This window comes from Pteronotus mesoamericanus, unplaced genomic scaffold, assembly GCF_021234165.1.
Source record: "Pteronotus mesoamericanus isolate MK-2021 breed Mesoamerican mustached bat unplaced genomic scaffold, CSHL_Meso_final contig_56, whole genome shotgun sequence".
Classification (NCBI taxonomy): Eukaryota; Metazoa; Chordata; class Mammalia; order Chiroptera; family Mormoopidae; genus Pteronotus; species Pteronotus mesoamericanus.
Genome location: NW_026555201.1, coordinates 5,812,154 through 5,830,305, shown reverse-complemented (window position 1 = coordinate 5,830,305; position 18,152 = coordinate 5,812,154).

Genomic DNA, 18,152 nt, shown 5'->3' with positions numbered 1-18,152 from the left:
CGCCAAAAGTTTGGACACCGCTTATGACTTAGATTTATTTATTATTCTATACCCTTCTTCCCAATCCAAATAAGTTTTATGGATCCATTTTTTTTTTTTTTTGGTGAGGGGAAAAGTGTACTAAAAATGTTACTATTTCTGCTTTTAATCTTGTGACTTAGAAAACCCATACATTCCTCAAATTTCATAAAGCAAAAAAATTAAATTTTCATAATAATTATTATAATTTTTTCAGACCCTGTGTTATTGCCTTATATGTATTAACTCTGATGTAAAAAACAAAACACATACACAAAAAACCCCTAACAACATACAAACAGAAAAACCCTGAGAGGGAGGTACTCCTATTTTACCAGATGTAGGAATAGAGAATTAAGAAAGGTTCAGCAAACTGCCTAATGTCACAAAGCTAAGTAACAGAATTTGACCATAGGTTCTCCTACATCCAAAGAACATGCTCTCCCCTTGAATCGTAGAAATGTACTTTAGATAACATTAAAACATTTAATTAATCATTTCACTGTAACAAAAATAGACCAATTGTCACGCCAAGGGTATTTAGTAACCTGAGTTTTCTTTGTAATTGAAAAGTTGACATTGTCTACAGTTCATGACATTATATGTCCTAGAAGAGAGTTTCTTTTGGCTAAAGTGGATGAAAACAGATTAAATCTTTTATTTAAGAAACAATTACAATGGCCCTTCTATGAATTCCCCTAAGCAATTCTCATATAACAAACACAATTATTCCCCTTTGGACTACCAGATATTTACAATTATGAAAACTATAGTAAAATTTAGGCCCTCCAGAGACATATGAAAGGATGCTCAGCATCACTAGCCATCAGAGAAATGTAAATTAAAACCACAATGAGACACCACTTCACACTGGCCAGAATGGCCATCATAAACAAGTCAACAAACAACGAGTGCTGGCGAGGCTGTGGAGAAAAGGGAACCCTAGTCCACTGTTGGTGGGAATGCAGACTGGTGCAGCCACTGTGGAAAGCAGTGTGGAATTTCCTCAAAAAGCTAAAAATGACACTGCCTTTTGACCCAGTGATTCCACTGCTGGGATTATACTCTAAAATTCCCAAAACACCAATTCAAAAGAACTTATGCACCCCAATGTTCATAGCAGCACAATTTACAATAGCCAGGTGCTGGAAATAACCTAAGTGTCCATTAATAAATGAGTGGATCAAAAAACTATGCCACATTTATACAATGGAACACTATGCAGCAGAAAGAAAGGAAGAGCTACTACCCTTCGCAACAGCATGGATGGGACTGGAGAGCATTATGCTAAGTGAAATAAGCCAGGGGGCGAAAGACAAATACCATATGATCTCACCGATAAGTGGAACATAACCAACAAAACAAACAAGCAAGGAAAATACAACCAGCAACGTTGAAAGAAAAAAACAACCAACGGAATCAAGAGGGAAGGGGGAGGGCAGGGAAAGGGACAGGAAGGGTCAAGTCAAGGAACATGTGTGCAGGACCCATGGACAAAGCCGAAGTGGGAAAGGATTGAGGGAGGGAGGTGGGGGAGGGGGGCAGGGGAAAGTGGTGGCGGGAAGGTGGAGACAGATGTAATCGAATAATTAAAAAAAAATTAGGCCCTGATTTATTATTACCTTAGGCCAAGAAAACACATTGTCAGGCTTTATAGTGAGGCTATATTGATAAGAACCATTATATCTAGTCTGGCATCTCGAGGGAGCACAGTAATTCCTGAAATGTTCAATAAAAAGTACTTTCACAGGAGGAATTAAGTGAACTACATGTTATTAGCAAAGAATGCTTGGGGCTCCAAATTTAGTTGTGTCAATTACCAAGTGTCTCTAGATAAACTGCAATTTTCTTAACATTGTTGTAAACAAACCACAAAAACACAGGGATGCATGTGAAACAAATGATAAGAAAAACAGTAGTGTATAATTGTTACATTTTTAGACTTAATGTTTGAAGAATTGATCCCAGTAAAGGTGATACCTTATTCAAGTTCACATGATTGCTGAGTAAAAAGAAGGGACAGGTATTTTATAAGCAGTTTTTGTGGCAGCAAATGTCAGAATCCCAACTGTCTGATGTAGGGGATATTAACTAAAATTCAGTGAAGGAAACAGGCAAAAGCAGTTTGTGAATAAGAATTTTGTTAATATTCCAGGGATAAGGAATTTGAAAAGGTCATTTGTTACTGGTTAATGCACGACATTAGGAAAGAAGCCAGCAAGTCGATTGTTAACATATCCTTTCCCACAAGATACTATGGGTAACTTGATCATAATTAGATTCGCTGGTTATCACGAAATAAAAATTAAATAAAGCAGGGCTCCCATCCCTGCTGTGAGCCCTTTATTGGGATCAAAGACAGATTCCCAGTGCTCCCCCATCTTAACCCTGGCTGCTTGTATACAATCCTATATCACTTCTTCAGAACTAGAGAGTTTCCTGAATTTTTACCTTTCAGAACTGGGACAGCAAAGTCTGTTTGGTTGCACTTTTGTATCATTCGTAAGTCCCATATTCTGGGTACAGAGTATTTAACTCTATCAGGACTACTAGATAATAGAGACAGCTGGAGTGTAGGTACTGGAATAAGCAGACATTCTTAGCAAGGGGTTATAAAGCCAGGCGAGTGCTGCTGACAAGCAGTATGCGGTAAAATCGTTGGAAAACGATAGCGTTTGAGTGTTTATTACCTCCGATTGTTAATTTGCTTAGTGATATGCGGTTCTATGAGTTTTAAGACATGTAGAATTGTGTAACTACTGACACAATGAGGATATGGAATAGTTGAAAAAAAAAACTTCCTTCTCATCCCACGGTTTTATTTGTTGCATTTTCATGTTCATGCTCATGAAATACATTCTAATTTCTTTTACTTCCTAATAACCAATAAGCTTTTTAGAAGTGTTTAATTATTTTATAAGTATTTGGGGAAAATATTTTACAAGTATTCTGTTATGATTTCTAATTTAATTCTAGTGTGATCAGACATACTTTAAAAGAATACTTTTTCTACCGTTGTTGGATAAAGTGTTCTATAAATATTAATTAGGCAAAATTCATTGAGAATGTTTATTTAATCTTCTCCATCCTTATTGATTTTGTCTACTTGTGCTATCAATTATTTGGAGAGGGATGTTAAATATCTGATTTTATTTGGGATTTTGCTTTCCATGAACCAGGCGATAGGCTTTCACCAGACACTAAATCTACCAGTGCCTTGATTCCAGATTTTCCAGCTTCCAGAACTATGAGAAATAAGTTCCTATTGTTTATAAGCCACTCAGTCTATGGTGTTCTGTTACTGCAGCCTGCAAGTACTAGGACAAACAGCACACTAACACTTAGAATTCATTGGCCAGGCTCTGCTTGTGTGCTTCTACCCTGCACTGCATTCTGCGGTCTGCTGAGGCAGTAAGCTGAGGCGGCTGGAGAGCTGTCCTCGCCTGTTTTTCCTCTTTCAGGGATCACTGTCCCCCTTTGCCTGATGTCCCAGGTCTTGAAAATCATTACCTAATATACTTTGCCTATTTTTTGTTGTTTTATGCAAAAGATTAATTCAGTTTCTGTTACTCTATTGTAAACAAAAAGCGTAAGTCCTTCGTTAATTTTCATTGATTAGTAGACATTATATGAAAAACTGTACAAATATGAGCTAGTATATACTCTCTCCTTTTAAAGAGATTAATTTTTTTCTTCTGTTAGGTGAGATTAGGAGCAATAGAAACCCCATTTCACCTTTATGTAATTTCAGGAATTGAGATGATTCTAACCAGGGCCTCATTTTTTTTTTTTTTTTTTTTTTTGCAAGGACCAGTTTATTTCTGGTTTTACTCTTACTTTTTCTCTCATCAGATTATTCTTTCTTTTAATTATCACTCTTTGGGATCCCAATTCTAAGTGTCAAGGATTAGTAGGCCCCTTTGCTGGACCCTGGTCTGTAATTTCTTAGCCCTCTAGCCCCATGAGAATGTGAAAGAATTCTCTAAGCATCTCAATGACCTCTGTAACAATTAGCAGTTGTTTTTAGTATTAGAAGTGCCCCTGTGTATAGCTAGTACAGTATTATTTACATATTCCCTATGCTGTGCTTTCCATCACCGTGACTATTCTGTAACTACCAATTTGTACTTCATATAAATATCTAACCATGGGGTTGTATACCTGAGACTAATATATTGTATGTCAACTGTGATTTATAAATAAAAAAATAAAATAAATAAATGCTAAAAAAGAGAAGTGCCTCTGTATATTGGATAAACCTCTCAGGATTTCCTTCTTTTCCTATATCTTTACTGACCTGTTAGCTCTACTGACCTGATGCCTTCAAGCAGATTTTTAAAAATAATATATATTGTACCAATTCTCTAGTTGTTCTCAGCCAGAGTTAGTCCAAATTACTAATGCATCACTACTAGGGTGAAAGTGCCTTGATTTTTTTGTTTGTTTGCTGGTTTTGCGTGTTAAATTTTCCATTTTTCTGATTTTTAGTAGGAAATTTTTCAAATTTAAGAAAACTTGGAAGAATTTTATATTGACCATCCATATACCCATCACAAAGATGCTATAGTTGTTAACTTTTTGTATTTTCACTTTATTTAAAACACATCTAGCCCTGAGCAGTGAGGCTCAACTGATTGGGCATTGTCCCACAGAACGAAGGGTTGCAGGTTTGATTCCCAGGGCCCATGTCTGTGTTGTAAGTTTGGTCCCCAATCAGGGCATGTACGAGAGGCAACCGATAGAGGTTTCTCTCTCACATTGATGTTTCTCTCCCTCTCTTTCTTCCTCTCTTCCTCGCTCCCTAAAAATAAATAAATAAAATCTTAAAAAAACCATATCTGTTCATCTTAACTTTTATGTGTTTTAAAGTAAGTTGTAGCATCAGTGTACTTGATCCATAAACAGTTCAGCATGCTTATAGCTAGAGTTTAATATTTTGCCTATAGATTTTAAAGTAAAATTTACATAGAGCAAAATGCACAAACCTTTATCATTCTATGATTTTTGACATATGCATACACCCATGTAATCCATCCACTATGAAGATACAAAACATTTCTGTCATTGTAGAAGGTTCTCTCATGTTTCTTCCCAGTCAAGTCCCCATTGCCACCCTAAAGGCAACCACCCTTCTAACTTTTTTCATTACAATTTAGTTTAGCCTGCTCTGGAACATCATATAATAAGTATAAGAGGTAAGTAGTGGCTTTTTGTTGTTGTTGTTGTTTAATTTTTGTTTTTGTTGAGGCTTCTTTTATTCAGCATAATTTTATGAAGATTCATCCATATTATTTTATGTAGCAGTTCATTTCTTTTTATTGCTGAGTTGCACATTATTGTATATACTACATTTTGTTTATTTATTCTCATATTAATGAACACCAGGAATATTCTTAGTTTTAAACTACTATGAACATTTCTTATACAAGTGCTTTTATGGATGTGTGCTTTCATTTCTTTTGAATAAATACTTAGGACTAGAGTGCTTGATTACAGGGTACCTGTGTTTATAAGAAACTACCAGACTTTTCTATAAAGAGCTGGACATATTTTTTTATGACCCTGAAAGAAATGCATGTAAGAGTCCATATGGATAATTTCTTTTTAGTGGAGGGAGTTGAGGTGAGGGTATTGGGGGTGCATATGGCTCAGGGTACAAAGTCTTGTGTTAGAATATGGCTCCCTGTTCTGGACTGCTCTTTTTTTAAACCTTTCTTCTTTAGCTATAACCATGTAGTGCTTGCAGGTCCAGAAAGCAGAGAACGGGGGAAATGTGCATGGCTCAGCCAATCCATCGGTTCCTGTAGTTACCTATCCCCTATCCCAGCCAGCTTCCAGTAGCACATAGTTATTTCCAGCCCTTTCCCACGAAACTCTGAATTACCTGCTTTTTTAAAAAAAAATTAAATTCATGGTGGCACAGAGGCACATGGTGTAGTTCCACTCAGGGTTGTGGAGGGGGGGAGAACAGAGCAAACCAAACACTGAATCCTTCCTTTTCCCCTCATAGCCCTTTCCTTTGTTCCTGTTTCTCTTCCACTCTTAGCGGCTCTTCTCCCTCCACTCCTCTCCCTCCTCCACACTGGGCTCTAATCCACATTTTGTTGGCTCAAGAATTTCTCAGAATTTTAAAGTTAGTTTGACAGACCCACCAACTTCTGAGGCAGCTTCTGAGGTATGTCCAAGGTGGTGGGTAATCAACAACTACTCTAATTTTTCTTCATTTCAGGAAGTAGCATGAATATACAAGTATATTCAGGATAGAGCAAAAGTAGATTTACAGTTGTGAGTACACAAAACACAGTTTATTCTTGTATTTTTATTAATTATTGTATCATTTTCCATATGAACAACCATAAACCTACCTTTACCCCACTCTTGTGTGTGTATATATATATATACACACACATATACACACACATATAAGTATGTATTTTAAGTTAGTTTATTGAGATACACATGTCATGTCACCAGTACCACAATGAAGACGTGGAATAATTTTGTCACCCCCCCGCCAATTTCCCTAATCCTCCTTTATATTCAGTCTCTTTCCCCGCAAGAGACACTGATCTAATTTCTTCCCCTATAGTTTTATGTTTTCTAGAATGTCATATAAATGAAATCATAAAGTATGTAGCATTTTGTGTGTGGTTCCTCTCACTTAGCATGATGCTTTTTGAAATTTATGCATGTTGTCACATGTATTGGTAGCTCATAGAACCAACATTTTTATTTTGAAAAATTAACTCAAAAGAGTTAAGAGGCAACATGATCAGCTGAAGTGTTCTTTCTCTGGAGAAGAATTTTCCTGAACTAGGTCCAGGAACCATCAGTTCTATAAAATAAGGTTCTCACCACCTATTCAAACTATTTTTCAATCCATTAATAACATGTATACTATCTTTTTTATTGTAGATCCTTAAAAAATTTCTTTCCCTTTTTAAAAATGATAGCTCTGAACCATAAGTTCATTATCTTGCAGAAAAGCAAGTTTTGATTAAACAAGTTTGGAAATGTTTCATGCTACAGCCCCCTCCTTGAGATTCACATTTCTGTATCTAAGGTTCAGAAAATTCTGCATTAAAGAACTCCAATTAATGTTGTTAATCCAGTATTTTCCAAAGTATTTAAACTATAAAACGACAGTGTCCAATAGAATTTTCTATGACAGTAGAAATTTTCTACAGCTGCAGCATCCAACACAGTAGCCATTAGCTTCCTATGGCTATTGAAGACTTGAAGTGGAACAGAAAAATTGAATTTTTAATTTAATTTCAATTTCAACAGCCACACGTGACTACTGACTTTGTTTGTATTTGACAGTGCAATTATAGAATCTTTTAAAATGTTCTCTGTGCAACATTTCTTTTTACTGCTCACTGAACTATTACCCCATGCAGGACCAACCACATAATTTGCAGGGCCCAGTGCAAAATGAAAATGTGAACACTCTTATTCAAAAAGCAGGAAAAAAGTGCCATCGAAGGTGCTAAAGTATAAAATGAAGCATTTTCTGTTTCTTCTATGGTCTTTCTATTGACTTAACACGAGAGTTTCTAATTTGCTGTTTGATTTAATTCTAAGTGAAGTTAAAACTGAAAATTATTAGCTTGAATTTTACCATTTATCTTCGTATTGTGCAGTGCCAGAGTAAAATACAAATATAAGGACATTTAACTTTTATATGCAGTCTCCAAATTTGCATAATTCACAGTTAGTAGCTTCTACTTATATTTGTCTTCGTTCTTACCAGAACAATGGAAATGCTGCACAAAAGTTAGCTGACTATTTTTATTTCACTTCTTGATATGTGTTCATTCTACCAATGTGCTCTACGTTAGGTCTATTGATGAATAAAGAAAGACTAAGTAGAGAAGGAAATATGGGTTACCTAATCTTTCTCTTTTCTTCCACATCATTTTTAGCATAAGTGGTCAGCTCATACAAGGAAGTAACATGAATAAAAATGATTCAACAGGAATCTTTGGTTGTTTGTGTTTCTTAGAACATTGCCTTTTAAAAAATTTCTTAGCAAAAATAATATTCTTAGTAGATTTTATTTATTAGAAGAGTTTTAGGGTGACAGAAAAATTGGACAGAAAGTGCAGAGATTTGCCAAGTGCTTGCCGCCCCCACAGATGCATAGCCTTGTCTACCAGAGAGGTATATACTCGTTACAAATAATGAACCTACAAGACACATCCGAATCACTCAGTCTGTAGCTTACATCAGTGTTCTCTCTTGGTGATATCCTTTATATGAGGAAATGTAAATGTAGATTATTAAGTGAAAGAAGCCAATTTGAAAAAGCTACATATTGTATGGTTTAAATGATAAGACATTCTAGGAAAGTGGAAACTACAGTTTTATTCACAATGAAGAGATCACTGGTTGCCAGGGTTTAGTGGGAAAGGGGGGATGACTAGGTGGACCACAGAGGATTTTTTTAGAGAAGTGAAACTATTCTATTTTTTATTACAGTATGAGAGCAGACATATGTCATTTGTCCAAACCTGTTATTGCCTTCTTTCTGTGTACAGAGGAAGTTCTGGTTCATGTGGAACTCAAGGCCTTTCGGGGATGTTAATGTGGAGTTAGGTGGTGCTGCTGTCCAGAGGCATAATTACAAGTGTATTGTTTAATATGTTGTTATAAATGGTGGCTTCATCTCCAGACCAGAGTGTTAAAGTCTATTTAATTCATTCTGTGTCTATGGATTTTAGCATTTGAGCTGAGCTAGCCTGGCGCCGGAGAACAAAAATTCTTAAGAGGAAACAACTTCACTGGACCTGTGAAGCCACTAAATATGTATAAAAATTAGGACATGTATGCACATGAGAATTTTTCTAGGAAGTGTGTCCACAACTATTAATAAATTCTCAAAGGGATTCATAACACAAAAAGCCTCAGAGCTACTAATTCAGAACATTGTTTATAACAGAAATGGCTTTTCAGATCCAGAAAAACAACTTACAAACAAACTTTTGGAAACCAGCCTATTGGAAGGTTGAGGGCTACAAATACATCTTCTAATGATGAGTAACATAAAAATGTGGTTTTATGAAATTTTTCGGTAAATGCTTGTTTTGATTTTGCTCTCAGTTTAAATTGATCTAAAAAGTGGTCTTACACTTCTTATCCACTCTCCCCTTCCCAAATTATCCAGGGTACCGGGGCTCCAATATCAGATAGTATCATGAAACGCTAGATTTTTTATGTCTTATTTTGCATCTAAAATATATCTCTGTCCTTAAAGGCTTTTTGCTCTGGAGAATTAATGGGTCAAAGGCAAGAGACCAGGAGGCTGTGTTTGAATGTAAAAAATAGAAGTTTGGGGCTAAAGACACCCTGTCGGAAAGTGACACTCTTGATCTTTAGGGGCTTGTAAATAATTCTGAATAAATTTGGCTCTGACCCAGGCCCTTTAAAGGTTCAAAAACTGAGGGCTAATTTTGTGTGTATTTGCTGACTTTTCACATGGTCCACAGTGCTTGCGTCCAGCTGGAACTGGACATGGAAATACTTATACTGAAATAACATTAGTTAGGGGGCCCCAGTGAGGTTTCTGATCAGGCAGGAACCAAGAAAAACTAAAAATCCCAGGAGATTTGCCTCATTTATTATTTTCAACTTTTTCTACCTCCTCCTAAGAAGGCCTCTGTGCTGACAAGGATCTGTATAGGAAAGACATTTTGTGAGACATATCTGTCTTAGATCTCTTTAGATGTCCCAGCTTTGATGAAGTTTACAATAATGTGAGTTTATCTGCCTGTGAATTGGTCAAGAAGTCATCCTTCTCAACAATGTTGATATTATTGGGGCTGCCATATTTTTTAGTTAACTTTTTTTTTTTTCAGTTTCTAATAAAGGAATTAAGTGAACTTTTTTTTAGAAGAAGCAGCTTCCTGGTTCTAGTAAGATTATGTTTCAAGTTTCTCTCAAAAAAGCAAATCGTGTATCTATTTTTACATAGAGTCTGTTAAGATTACTGAGAAGCAAGACACACATAAATCAAAACTTAAATATTTATTTTACTCAATTCAGAGTAGTCTTCTATATTCTCTTTACCCACATATTGAGCACTGTAACCAATAATCTCTTCAAAGAATATCTATGTCGGCAAGATGGGTAAATCTGCCTATGTAAGAGCAACAAGGTTTAACAGGAGCAACATGAGCAAAGAAAACAGGTCTGGGTATTGGACCACTGAGCTTTTTGTTTCTGCATTCAACGGGCAGGGATGTGTCCCTTCAGTGACTTCCCCACAGACCTAGGTCACAGGAGGAATGATGAGTGCTTCTTTCCCAGTCCCAAGGCTTACTTACTGTGAGTTGGAATCTGTTTTGTTTTTGGTTAAAGGGAGTAGCACAGGTCTGTACTGTGCATTTTGCTTACTGCCATGTTGTGCTGTTTATGGAATATAAAACCAATTGGCCACATTTTCCATTTTGTAGCAAAATTGTACTTTGCCAACATAACACTTTTAAGGGAAGAAAGAGAAAGAAAGAATATTCCCAGGATTCCTCAAAAAAAAGGAGAACTCCCAAATCTTAGCTAGGTTGGGAAATGCTTTTTTATACCTTCATTTTCCTAACAGAAAATAAATTAACCAAATTTTTTTTTTTTCTGAGTGATCTCAGGTAAACAGACAGAATATTCTTTCTTGAATGTTCCAAAGTTAAACTATTATATCATGTTATGAGTTCTTCATGGACAAACAGTTTACCTTATTTTGTTACTATATATATATATATATTTTTTTTTTGCCTTTCACAGGACTTGGTATGGTGACTGGTTCGTAGGAGAGACTCTACAAGTGGTTATTTCATTTGCTCAATCAGTCAAATGGAGCACAGAATTCTAGGGTTCAGGCTCAGATTTCAAGGACGAACATCTTTGGGTGAAATTGTTAAATGGGAAAAATATGCCTCCAGAATCAATCTGCTTTCCCTTTCACTGTGTACATCACAAGTGCCTGTGTAATTTTGCCGTTCTCTAGCTGAGATTATGGGTTTCCCTGAGACATTGTCACCAGGACAATTTCCTTTCCCCAAACTGTTTCTTGATCAAATAAGAGCAGGTCACGGTGATTCAGTATGGCAGACACCACACAACGTACCTGTTTTGAGCCTCTGGGCATGATACTCGTGGGAATGGTAACAGGAGAGAAACTTTAGGGTGTGATGTCTTTGTAAAATCTCCAGAATGACAAATCATATCAAGTAAGAAATAGCCCTACCGTCAGTCTTAGTTTTAAGGACTAGAGAGAAAGCAACACAATATCCTCTTGAGACAACACAGTCTTTTCCCTCATTTTACAGATGTGGAAATTGAAAAAAATAGAACATAAATGACTGCTCAGCTTGACATTATGAGTCAAAGTCAGAGTTGGAAGTAAAAACAAAGGACTGTATTAGATTTTCTATCTTGTTAAGCCATTATTTACCCAAAAGTATGTAAATTAACTTGATGAACATTTTTTTGACAGTGGTAATTATATTTCCCCTAACTGTAATTAATATATGCAATAAATATAAATCCTTCTCGTGGGATCCTGGCATATCCAGTTTTCTAGATCAGTAAGCCTTTCAAAGGTTATTTTGAAATAATTCAGATACAGCTTTTTATTTTTGAGGTAAATCGTAATTGTTGTGTACTAAATTTAGATGAAGTGTTTTTCCTCTACATTTCAGTTTGGTATTGAAAACTGAGTAATAAAATTATTATTTGACTGTTTCATTAATATACTATTTATATACAAAGTCTTCCTGAGTTTTAAAAACTATTTCAAGAGTATGTGTTTGCAACAAACTGCAATTTTTGTTAAATTTGTTTAGCATAAGTTTAATGTTTTAGCTTATGCCTCAAAAGCACAGAATAGAACAAAAATAATAAAAAGAACTATTTAAGTTATTTTTTTATTCATTGATTTTTTTTCTTTACTGAGGGAGAGGAAGGAAGAGAGAGAAAAAGAAAAACATTGATATGTTATTCAACTTATCTATGCATTTATGGGTTGATTCTTGTATGTGTCCTGACCGGAAATCAAACCCACAACCTTGGTGTACTGGGCCTATGCTCTAACCAACCTAGCTGCCCAGCCAGAGCTATTTAAGTTATTTTTAAAACTTCAACTTTGGAAGGCAAACAGGCTCCTTCATAAACAAATTATCTTATTAATTGGGTTTTATCAGATTTATTTAAGAAAATTTATTTAATAATAAAATTAAAGGCACAACAACATTCTGATCATATTTGAGTATGTGAAGTAAACACAAAATAGAATTCCTTTAGTCCAATCCACATGGCAGTAACAACTGTTTAGACTGAAGCTATGTTGAATATTTTGCACAAGAAGAATATGGTTTTAAGGTCTGTGTTAATCAGAGAAGTACCTGGGTCATGTTTAACGCCCTTAACTCATGACTGTATCTGCATACTCTGGTCATACACAGTAGGTCAGTAGTTTTAGGAATAAAGACAGAAAACAGGGCTTTCTCCAGATGTCTTGTGAGCTGGAAATTCCAAATGAGGTCCCTGATAGTTTCCTTAACACATGATACCCTGGTAATTATAGCACATTTTAGAATAGATCACATCTCAGACAAATTCTTAAGTCCTTAAAGGTAAGTCTGTACCTAAAAGACTGAGTCATCACTGAAATTGGCTGTTTATGCCCCAATGTTTTCACATAGCTTTCCGATGTGCCAAATTGCACTCTGGAGTGCATAGAACTTCTGGGAAATTATAACATTCATCTTGCTTTAGCCTTAACCTTTAGTTAGAAAACCTTAAAAAGTCACTTATATTCTGTGCCCCACTGGGTTCTGTATTACTGAACCTCATGTGTGCCAGAGTGTATATGACTTCACAGGCAGAAAAGGAGCAATTACTGCTGGTGAGCATGTTCTTAGTTAACTGAACATGTAATGATTTTTATATGCCATGAATTATAGCACTGTTTTTAATTGACTTAGTGCCAGCTTGTGGTTCTCAAGAATTGCTATAAGTGCTTTACAGGTATTCTTTTATTTAATTCTCACAACAACATGAAGGTGGTACTATTATTAGCACTCCCATTTTACAGATAAGGAACAGAGAGGTAAAGTAAATTGCCCAAGGTTACACAGCTAATATGGGGCAGAAACAGGGTCAAACCCTGACAGGCTGGCTCCACAGATGCGCACAGCACCACCATGGAAAACTGCCCGCCTTTGAGATGGGCCTGCTGTCTCAGTTAGGATGAGGCTGGACTGCAGAAAGCTACAACTGATATGCTGACTAGCCTGATTTATGATGTAATCAAAATGCAATGTTGTTTGTATTGCTATGTTCTATTTCACTGATCCTTTTACTTTATTTAGCAGCAGCAATCTTCCTTCGACCCCAAATAAAAATTTTGCAAACTTAGGAACTTGTCTGTTCACTCTTAGGTCATAGACAGGCTTACAGTGAGGATGAAGTAAAAACATAGTCTTAGTTTGAAATAGAAAATTTCCTTCCTCTCCCCCTGGAAGGAAGGCGGTAGTGGGCAGCGGTGGGTGGCAAGGCCGGCTGCTGTGTTTCTCCCTCTGCCTCCCCAAGTGCTGGCCTGTGGGGACAGAAGGAGTGTGGAGCAAGAAAGAGCTCACTGGAACCAAAAGCACCCTGAGCTGCCTTCTGCTCTGTGTTTGCGAGAGTTCAAAGATGGTGCTTTCTTTTGTGGAGAATTTTTGCAGCCCCCTCCTCCTGCAGTTTCCTGTCCTAGAAGGATGCATCTCTATTCTGGCAGTCACTGGAACCCTTCCTGAACCCCCTGAGCAACCTCTTCCAGCCTCTTAATGCCGGAGCCCTGTACTTCTCCACAACCCCTTAATGGAGCAGGTCTATGACTGTCCATGTCAGCTGACTCTTTCACGGCATCTCTGGTCCCCGGGAAATACCCTGCGCTCCTCTCCTTAACGAGCCTGAGAGTGTGGGCCCAGCCCAGCTTAGTAGTGCCCTCTCTGCTCCACCAGTCAGCAGACTCTCTCATCCCTTAGGGTCCCAGACAGGAGCCAGTCCCTGTCCACTCTGCTCCCAGCTCTATGAGTAATGGGCTTCCTGGGCAGCGCCATGAAACCCTCCTCACTCAAAATGTAGTTGGTGAGAGGAATTAAGCTCACAGCACAACTCCACATTGTTCCAGATGTATACTAGACATCCAAGCAGAAAGTATGAAAGCTTAACATACAAGCCGACCCCTATCTACTTTAAAACTTCATCTCCCATCCTCACTCTGCTCATTGTTAATGATACTCGAGTCACACTGGTGTTTTTCTTGTTTTTCAAGCTTAGGGCTGTTCCACTTATTTTCTCTACCTGGACTCTCCATCTTCAGATGTTCGTGGTGCTATTATGGGACATTTGTGTATAATATGGAATAATTACTCATTTGAATAATTACGTTGCTCTCATTGAAAACTGGGGATGTTAAAACCTAGGAGAGGGAAGGTAAAGTTCAATAGAAGTGTAAGTAAAAAACCCTGTAGTTCTGAATTTGAGTTAGATTCATGGAATGATTTATCTTAAAAAATATATTTTTTTCTATTTCTGTCTACTGAAGCTGGCAGGAAACAACAAACCTAGTGGCAGTGAAAGTCCGAAGCCTAGATCGTCATCTATTGATACCAGTTTTTAATAAAAAGAATCAGACTCCTTAAGGAAATGGCTAATCTTAGATCTGGGACAGGAAATTTATAAGATGAGCCTGGTACATTCTGTCAAAGCAGGAACTCAGACAGCTATTTAAAAAACAGTAGGACCATGTCAAATAATCAGGAACCAAAGATAGGATAACTTGATCATAAATACAGATAATAGCTTCAACAAACTGAAATACAACAAATGTGTTTAAACCCATGAGCTCATCATCATATTTTAAAAATAAAACTTACTGGTTGCCTCTGCAGGATGTTATCTTAAAGATTGGTAAAGGAAAAGAATTAACACTTACCCTGCCTTTTCTACAAACGCATTTCAAGTTAATCAAATCTTTGAGGAGGGGTGATTTCTTTCCTTATAGTACATTTGAGCCAATGACTGAAGATATTAAATATTACTATTTTTCAAATCATACTTAAAGTATTAATGAATCTAAGCTATGATAATTAATAATTGCCAACATCTCAAAAAGAGACAGATACTAAAAATTTATGATGAAAGTATATAATACTGCCCATAAAGTATCGCACCAAAAAACAAAAAATAATACAACCTGAATCTAATCAAGCCTCTGCCAATTTCCCAACAATGTAGGAAGAACAAAGACCATGCTGAGTGACACTTTTGGGATGCAATCAGCAAAATTCAGACACTAAAAAGCACCACAGGGCAGACCACACCATTTATTTTAAAATGTATACTGTAAGGGATAAAGATCTTCTTTAGAGGATCTTTAGCAGTAAAGGGAGAATTTATAGAGTATAATAGACTTGAGAAACCTGTTGCAACATAAGGACTTTATTTGAATTCTGGTTTGAACAAACACACTATAAAAATAAATTATTAAAAAACACTTTTTGAGACAATTGGGGAAATTTGAATCCTAGATATTTGATGATATAAAGAACTTATAGCTCAAGTGTGATAATTGGGTTTATATTTTCTTTTTTTTATAAAAGATTTTATTTATTTATTTTAGAAAGATGGGAAGGGATGGAGAAAGAGAGGGAAAGAAATATCGATGGGCAACAGATACATCAATTGGTTGCCTCTCACACACCCCCAGCTTGGGATATGGTGCACAACCCAGGCATGTGCCTTGACCAGGAATCGAACCTGTGATGTTTTGATTCACAGGCCAGCACTCAATCCATTGAGCCACGCCAGCCAGGGCTAAGGTTTCTTTTTAATAGTCATTAGTTTTTAGTGCTATAAATATTACTACAAATGAAACAATATATCTGGGATTTTTTTCAAAATATGGAGGAGACAGAGACTAGATAGGGTAAGTAGGGAACAGTATAGATGAAAAAGATTGTCCATGAGCTGAAAATTGTTGAAGATGGGTGATGGATACACTATATTTTGCTATCTATTTGATAAATAGTAGAGACTTAATAATAAACCATCACAGCACTGGCACACAGCATGGGCACCCTGGGCTAGGACCTGGACCATTCTGAGTGCGTCTCAGCATTGAGTAAGCAGAAATACTCTGATCATCTGTGCAGGATACGTCTTTAATGGTGTTACCATGTGACATAAATAAACAGACCAGGCTCCAGCAGTTAGCCATTTGGAGTTTTAGAAGCTGGACTAACACACTTTGGGTTGAATTAAGTCCCTGGTGTTCTTGGATAAATTGAGGAGTGGGAAAAGCTTCCAGAAAGATATCCTGAAATTCTGACCAATAAGAAACAATGGGAGCTTGAAAGTAAACTGGCATAACAAAAGAAATGAGTTTATATTTTGTACATGTCGACTCAGTAAAACAGTTATACCAGTTAAATAAAACATCATCAGTAGATTTTAATCCTCTGTTGATTTTTTCCCCATACTTTAAGAAAACACATGTTCAATATTTCTAGAATTCTATGTCCCAATGCTGAGCAAGAGATAAAATGATTTTAACACAGTTACCATTTGAACAAAAATTGAGTTGCCTTCATTTGCCAGCTAAAGAACATTGCTCTTAGGATCATACCTAACCTTAGTACAGCCTAATAAGCCATGATCCCCGCTTCGACACACTCCTGCTCCATTTTCCTTCTTTCAGTTTTAACTCTTAACTGCCTAAGAAATCTTGTATTAGTATTCCCTCTTCTCCAAAGTTCCATCACCATTATTGCTTTAATCAATTCCTATAAATTGTTGGAGGCCAGATTAAATCTCTCAGGAATGTCTTCATTGGTAGGTTTGTGTACGATAGGCACCTCTGATGAAGGTATAGCATACTGCCCTTCCTATTTTATAGAATTTAAATATATACTTATATAAGTATTTGAGTTCTTTTTGGTATTTGAAGTTACTCTTCATCTCCATAACTAGAATGAATACTCCATGAGGCTGAAACTGTGTCTATCTTGTTCACTGCTTTATCCCCAGCATGTGGAATAGATTATTTTGTTGAGTAATAAATATCTGCTGGATAAATGAAAGAAATCATCATAGTGGTTTCCTTGTTAAAAATCCCTAAAGCCATTTCCTTATTTGTTTTTTTTAAATTCTTAGCTGTGTGTCGTTGACAAAAAACACTTTCCTTACAATCTACTGTTTTGCTTCATCTAATGACAATATTTTAATCAAAATATCTGTTGTGTGAGTACTGTTTTCAGTTTTAAGTAAAATGAGAAAGGAAACAGAAAAGTTTTGCCTTTTTGCAGGAAGAATGAGAAACAATAAGATTGTCAGATATTTAAACACAGATGTGTTGGCTCCAAATTTATTCTTACTGTTTTCAGTCTTAGTCCATCAGTTATGCTAGAATTTCCTACAGTAGTTCAAGGTCACAGAGCCCTACATTTTTTCTTTTTACGGTCAATCAATGTGAGCATTTTTATTGTTATTATTATTTTTATTGGTAATTTCTCAGCTCTTATTCTAATTCATTAATTTTTTAATAGATATTTTATTGATTATGTTATTACAGTTGTCCCATTTTTTTCTCCCCTTTATTCCCCTTCGCCTTGCACCGCCCCTCCCCCCAGCATTCCCCCTCCCCCACTTAGTTCATGTTCATGGGTCATACATGTAAGTTGTTTGGCTTCTCCTTTTCCTAGACTATCCTTAACTTTCCCCTGCCTATTTTGTACCTACTATTGATGCTGCTTATTCCCTGCACCTTTCCCCCCATTATCCCCTCTCCCCCTCCCCTCTGATCTCCATTTCTGTGATTCTGTTCTAGTTGCTTGCTTAGTTTGTTTGTTGGGTTTTTTTTTAGTTTCAGTTGTTGACAGTTGTGAGTTTGTTGTCATTTTACTGTTCATAGTATTGGTCTTCTTCTTTTTCTTAGGTAAGTCCCTTTAACATTTCATATAACAGGGGCTTGGTGATGATGAACTCCTGTAACTTGACCTTATCTAGGAAGCACTTTATCTGCCCTTCCATTCTAAATGGTAGCTTTGTTGGATAGAGGAATCTTGGATGTAGGTCCTTGTCTTTCATGACCTTGA